Source organism: Sapajus apella, unplaced genomic scaffold (genome assembly GCF_009761245.1).
Source record: "Sapajus apella isolate SASKATOON/1434 unplaced genomic scaffold, GSC_monkey_1.0 scaffold170, whole genome shotgun sequence".
NCBI lineage: Eukaryota > Metazoa > Chordata > Mammalia > Primates > Cebidae > Sapajus > Sapajus apella.
Window position 1 is genome coordinate 148,473 of NW_022437110.1, and position 7,314 is coordinate 155,786.

General features: G+C 43.2%; 1 pseudogene; it reads left to right on the plus strand.

The window, feature by feature from the left end:
- Positions 1-6,607: 6,607 nt before the first annotated feature.
- LOC116542593 lies at positions 6,608-6,963 on the plus strand (annotated as a pseudogene).
- The last annotated feature ends 351 nt before the right edge of the window (positions 6,964-7,314 follow it).

Here is a 7,314-nt window from a genome sequence, read left to right on the forward strand (position 1 = left end):
TATCCCCAAGAGGAAGGCAGCAAGCCATTCGTGAGAGGTCCACGGCATGCCCCAAACACTTCACACCTGGTCCCACCTCCAACACTGGGGATCACGTTTCAACAGGAGATTTGGTGGGAACAAACATCCGAACCATGTCATTCCACCCTGTCCCCCCAAATCTCATGTCCCTCTCACATTGCAAAATACAATCATCCCTTCTCAATAGTGCCCAAAAGTCTCAACTTGTTCTAGCATCTACTCAATCAAAACTCCAAAGTTTCCTCTGATGAGGCCAACAAATATATGAAGAAATGCTCATCATCACTGGTCATCAGAGAAATGCAAATCAAAACTACATTTAGATACCATCTCACGCCAGTTAGAATGGCGATCATTAAAAATTCTAGAGACAGCAAATGCTGGAGAGGATGTGGAGAAATAGTAACACTTTTACACTGTTGGTGGGAGTGTAAATTAGTTCAACCATTGTGGAAGACAGTGTGGCAATTCCTCAAAGACCTTGAAATAGAAATTCCATTTGACCCGGCAATCCCATTACTGGGTATATATCCAAAGGATTATAAATCGTTCTATTATAAGGACACGTGCACACGAATGTTCATTGCAGCACTGTTTACAATAGCAAAGACCTGGAACCAACCCAAATGCCCATCAATGATAGGCTGGACAGGGAAAATATGGCACATATACACCATGGAATATTATGCAGCCATCAAAAACGATGAGTTTGTGTCCTTCGTAGGGATATGGATGAACCTGGAAACCATCATTCTCAGCAAACTGACAGAAGAGCAGAAGATCAAACACCGCATGTTCTCACTCATAGGCGGGTGTTGAACAATGAGGACACATGGACACAGGGAGGGGAGCACTACACACTGGGGTCTGTTGGGGGGAAATAGGGGAGGGACGGTGGGGGTGGGGAGTTGGGGAGAGATAGTATGGGGAGAAATGCCAGATATAGGTGATGGGGAGGAAGGCAGCAAATCACACTGCCACGTGTGTACCTATGCAACAACCTTGCATGTTCTTCACATGTACCCCAAAACCTAAAATGCAATAAAATAAATTTTTTAAAAAAAGTTTCCTCTGAGACCCAAGCCATGCTCCTTCCGCCTATAAGTCTGTAAGATGAAAAACAAGTTGCTACTTCCAAGATACAGAGATGGTATAGGAATTGGGTGAACTTTTCCACTCCAAAAGGAATAAATCGGCCAAAAAGAGGGGAGAAGCAACAGGCCCCACACAATTCTGAGGGGAAGACATTAAACTTTAAAGCTCCAAATAATCGTTGACGCCATGTCCCTCACGCAGAGCATGCTGGTGCGAATGGCTTTGCGGAGTGCAGCTCACATGGCTGCTCTCATGGGTTGAGTGCCCAAATCTTTTCCCGGCTCGGGGTGCAAGCTGCTGGTGGCACTACCATTCTTGGGTCTGGAGGGTCGCAGCCCCATTCCCAGAGCTCCACTAGACAGTGCCCCAATAGGGACTCTATGAGGGGGCTCCAATCCTACATTTTCCCTCCACACTCCCCTAGTGCAGGCTCTGTGGGAGAACTCCACCCTGCGGTCGGTTTCTGTCTGGGCTCCCAGGCTTTCTTTTTTGTCTCTCTCTTTTTTTATTTTTAATTCAATAGCTTATGGGGAACAGGTGGTTTTGGTTACATAGGTAAGTTCTTTCTTGGTAATTTCTGAGATTTTGGTGCACAGACATCCAAGAAGTGTCCGCTGTACTCAATATGTAATTATTTTTAACATGGTTAAGGGAATGTTTTCATGACTTATGAAAGCTTTAGGTTCCAGGGCCCAGAGTAAACACTATTTTTTTTTTATTTTTTATTATACTTTAAGTTCTGGGATACATACGTAGATCTTGCAGGATTGTTACATAGGTGTACATATGCCATGGTGGTTTGCTGCCTCCATCCCACCATCAACTACATGAGGTTTTTCTCTGAATCTTATCCCTCTCCAATCTCCCCACCCCTGGCCCTCCCATCCCCCAACAGACCCCAGTGTGTGATGTTCCCCTCCCTGTGTTCATGTGTTCTCATTTTTGGCACCCACCTATGAGTGAGAACATGCAGTGTTTGGCTTTCTGTTCTTGTGTCAGTTTGCCAAGAATGATGGTTTTCACCTTCATCTATGTCCCTGCAAAGGACATGAACTCATCCTTTTTTATGGCTGCATAGTATTCCATGTTGTATATGTGCCACATTTTCTTTATCCAGTTTATCCTTGATGGGCATTTGGGTTGGTTCCAGGTCTTTGCTATTGTAAACAGTGCCACAATGAACTTACATGTGCATGTGTCTTTATAATAGAATGATTTACAATCCTTTGAGTATACACCCAGTAATGGGATTTCTGGATCAAATCATATTTCTATTTCTAGATCCTTGAGGAATCTCCCCACTGTCTTCCACAAGGGTTGAACTAATTTACATGCCCACCAACAGTGTAAAAGTGTTCCTATTTCTCCACATCCTCTCCAGCATCTGTTGTCTCCAGATTTTTTAATGATGCCATTCTAACTGGCATGAGATGGTATCTCAATGTGGTTTTGATTTGCATTTCTCTAATGACCAGTGATGATGAGCATTTCTTCATAAGTTTTTTGGCCGCATAAATGTCTTCTTTTGAAAAATGTCTCTTCATATCCTACACCCACTTTTAGATGGGGTTGTTGGTTTTTTTCTGGTAAATTTGTTTTAGTTCTTTGTAGATTCTGGATGTTAGCCCTCTGTCAGATGGGTAGATCATAAAAACTTTTTCCATTCTGTTGGTTGCTGGTTCACTCTAATGATTGTTTCTTTTGCTGTGCAGAAGCTCTTAGGTTTAATTAGATACCATTTGTCTATTTTGGCTTTTGTTACCATTGCTTTTGGTGTTTCAGTCATGAAGTCCTTGCCCATACCTATGTCCTGAATGGTATTGCCTAGGTTTTCTTCTAGAGTTTTTATGGTGTTAGGTCTTATGTTTAAATCTTTAATTCATCTGGAGTTAATTTTTGTGTACAGTGTAAGGAAGGGGTCCAGTTTTAGCTTTCTGCACATGGTTAGCCAGTTTTCCTAACACCATTTATTAAACAGGGAATCCTTTCCACATTGCTTTTGTCAGGTTTGTCAAAGATCAGATGGTTGTAGATGTACGGCATTACTTCCAAGGCCTCTGTTCTGTTCCATTGATCTATATCTCTGCTTTGGTATCACTACCATGCTGTTTTGATTACTATAGCCTTGTAGTATAGTTTGAAGTCAGGTAGCATGATACCTCCAGCTTCATTCTTTTTGCTTAGGATTGTCTTGGCTATGTGGGCTCTTTTTTGGTTCCATATGAAGTTTAAGGTGGTTTTTTTCCAGTTCTGTGAAGAAGGTCAATGGTAGCTTGATGGGGATAGTATTGAATCTATAAATTACTTTGGGCAGTATGGCTATTTTCATGATATTGATTCTTCCTAACCATGAGTATGGAATGTTTTTCCATCTGTTTGTGTGGTCTCTTATTTCCTTGGGCAGTGATATGTAGTTGTCCTTGAAGAGGTCCTTCACATCCTTTGTTAGTTGTATTCCTAGGTATTTTATTCTCTTTGTAGCAATTGTGAATAGGAATTCGTTCATAATTTGGCTCTCTGTTTGTCTGTTATTAATGTATAGGAATGCTTATGATTTTTGCACACTGATTCTGTATCCTGAGACTTTGCTGAAGTCACTTATTATCTTAAGGAGATTTTGGGCTGAGATGATGGGGTCTTCTAAATATATAATCATGTTGTCTGCAAATAGAGACAATTTAACTTCCTCTTTTCCTATTTGAATATCCTTTATTTCTTTTTCTTGCCTGATTGCTCTGGCTAGAAGTTCCAATACTATGTTGATTAGTAATAGTGAGAGAGGGCATCCTTGTGGAGTGCCAGTTTTCAAAGGGAATGCTTCCAGTTTTTGCCCATTCAGTGTGATACTGGCTGTGGGTTTGTCATAAATAGCTTGTATTATTTTGAGATACGTTCCATGGATACCTAGTTTATTGAGAGTTTTTAGCATAAAGAGCTGCTGAATTTTGTCAAAGGCCTTCTCTGAGTCTATTGAGATGATCATGTGATTTTTGTCTTTGGTTCTGTTTATGTGATGGATTATGTTTATAGATTCGTGTATGTTGAACCAGACTTGCATCCCCGGGATGAAGCCTACTTGATCGTGATGGATAAGCTTTTTGATGTGCTGTTGCACCTTCTGGAGTGGCAGCTTGAGCTGCACCTGGGACTCTTTGAGCTGTGGCTGAAACTGGAGCAGTAACCTCCCAAGACAGCACAGGGAAGCAAGGCCCCAGCCCTAGCCCCCATAACCATTTCACCCTCCTAGGCCTCTGGGCTGTGATGGGAGAGACTGTCCCAAAGACTTCTGAAATGCCTTCAAGGCCTTTTTCTCATTGTTTTTGCTGTTAGCACTTAACTCCCTTTTAGTTATGCTAATCTCTCCAGCAAGTGGTTGCTCCATAGGCATTTGAGTTCCTTGCCTGAAAAGGATCTTTTCTTCTCAACCTCATGGCCAGCCTGCAAATTTTCCAAATGTTTATGCTGTGTTTACCTTTTAATTGTACATTCGAACTTTAAGTCATTTCTTTGCTCCCATATTTGACTTAGGTTATTAGAAGCAGCCAGGTTACTTCTTGGATGCTTTGCTGCTTAGAAGCTTCTTCCACCAGATACCTTAGGTCATCGCTGTTAGTTTCAGCCTTTCACAAAGCTCTAGAACATGGACACAATGCAGCCAAGCTCCTTGCTGGGGCATAACAGGCATCACCTTTACTCAATTCCCAATGAATTCCTCATTTCTGTCTGAGATCTCATCGGCCTGGCCTTCACTGTCCATATTTCTAGCAGCACTTTGGTCACGACTATTTAACCAGTTTCTAAAAGGTTCCAAACTTTCCCTAATCTTCCTATCTTCTTCTTAGGCCTACCAACCTCTTCCAACCTCTGCCCATTACCTAGTTCCTAAGCCACTTCCACACTTCAGGTATCTTTATAGCAACACCAATTTTCTGTTTTCATCATTTTGCATTAAAAGAATACCTGATGTGGATAATTTACAAAGAAAAGAAGTTTATTTGGCTCACTGCAAGCTGTTCAAAAAGCATAGTGTCAGTATCTGCTTCTGGTGAGGCCTCTGGAAATTTACAATCATGGCAGAAGGCAAAAAAGAAGCCAGCATAGGCCAGGCATGGTAGCTTACGCCTGTAATCCCAGCACTTTGGGAAGCTGAGGCAGGTGGATCACTTGAGGTTAGGAGTTTGAGACCAGCCTGACCAACATGGTGAAAACTTGTTTCTACTAAAAATACAAAATTAGTTGAGCATGGTGGTACATGCCTGTAGTCCTAGCTACTAGGGAGGCTGAGGCAGGAAAATTGCTTGAACTCAGGAAGCAGAGGTTGCAGTGAGCCAAGATCATCCCATTGCACTCCAGCCTGGGCAACAAGAGTGAAACTCCATCTCAAAAAAAAAAAAGGAGCCAGCATGTCACATGGTGAGAATGGTGAGAGAGGGACCAAGACAGATAAGAAGGAGGATTTTAAACAACCAGCTCTTGTGTAAACTAATGGAGTGAGAACTCACCCATCACCAAGGGGATGGCACCAAACAATTCATGAGAGATCTGCCCCCATGACCCAAATACCTCCCACCAGGCCTCACCTCCAACACTGGGGAACACATTTCAATATGAAATTTGGAGGTGACAAACATCTAAATCATATTAGGAACTCTATGTTACTGCCCACCCTCAAGTCTTTAGAGGTGACACTGGTGACATGCATGGTACTGAAAGATGCTTGGTCAGGCTCTCCCAGCAAAGCACAAGCACCCTCAGGGTATGGAGCTGGGAGGCCCAATCGCACCAGCTCAACCCAGGACTCCCTGGCATTAGAAGATAGCAGGCCTAGAACTGGGTTGAACAAGAGAAATCCACTTTGTACATGTCGCCAAAAGAGAAACTGAAGGATCAGAGGTAGGCAGTAAGTGTTCAGTGAACCCAGGGGTCATAAGCAGCAAAAATGTGAAATTTGGTAAGGGGTAGAGGCTGGGAGAGTTTTGAGATGCATGTTAGAAAAAGCCTATATCTCCTTGAAGACTACTGGTAGAAATTTGGACATTCAAGGTGGTCCCGGTGGAGGCTCAGAAAGAGGAGAGCTGTAGAGAAAACTTCCGTCATCTTAGAGAATACATAGTTGTCACAAAGAGAATGTTGCTAGAAATGTGAATGCTAAAGGTGCCTCTGGCGAGGCCCCAGACAGAAATGAGGAACACGTTATTTAAAACTGGAGGAAAGGGAACCCTTGTTACAAAGGGGCAAAGCTCTTGGCTGAACTGTGTTCTCCTGTTTTGTGGAAAGTAGAAATTACACAGGATTAGCTTAGATGTTTAACTGAGGAGATTGCTAAGAAAATTGCTGAAAGCATTCCTGATTTCTCCATGCTGCTTACAGTAAAATGTGAAAGGAGAGAGATCACTTGAAGAGGGAAGTGCTGAGGTGGCTAGGTCAGCTGACCCAAGGGGCCTGCGAGCTGATTTAGGCTGCTCGCCTTGGTCTCAGAATCACCACGGTCATGGCCGGTCAGTCGCAGGGAATCCAACAGCTGCTAAGGAGGCCAGGAAGCAGGCTGCCAAGAAGGTGTCCAGGGCCCACAGACAAAAGAACTGGAGGCTGAAGCAGCCCAAAAAAGCAGCTCAGGATGAAACTGAACAGCACCGCCTGCAGAAGGAGAAAGAGTTCAAGGCCAAGGAAGCTGCAGCACTAGGATCTCATGGACCCAGGAGAAGATGACCATCCTCCAGACCTACTTCCAGCAGAACAGGGGAAGTCTTAGATAACCTCTTGGCCTTTGTCTGTGGCATCCAGCCAGAAATCCATGAAAACTATTGCATAAATGGACAGGAGAAGAGAGAAGCATCTGTTCCATAGATTGGCACTTTAGATGCCCTCACGGAATAAGAAGCTCTAGTTATATTCTTATAAGAAGACATTACTTATTTCTGTATATTATATAGTAGGTCCATTCACTTTTTGGAGAGAAGCAAATCTAGTTTGTTTGTACAGAATTAGAATTTATCTAGGCTGGGCATGATGGTTCACACCTGTAATCCCAGCACTTTGGGGGGCCAAGGTGGGCAGATGGCTTGAGCTCAGGAGCTTGAGACTAGCCTGAACAACATAGTGAGACACCATGTCTCTACAAGAAAATGTAAAAATTAGCCAGATATGGTGGTTCATGCCTGTAGTCCCAGCTACTTGGGAGGCTGAGGCAGGAGGATC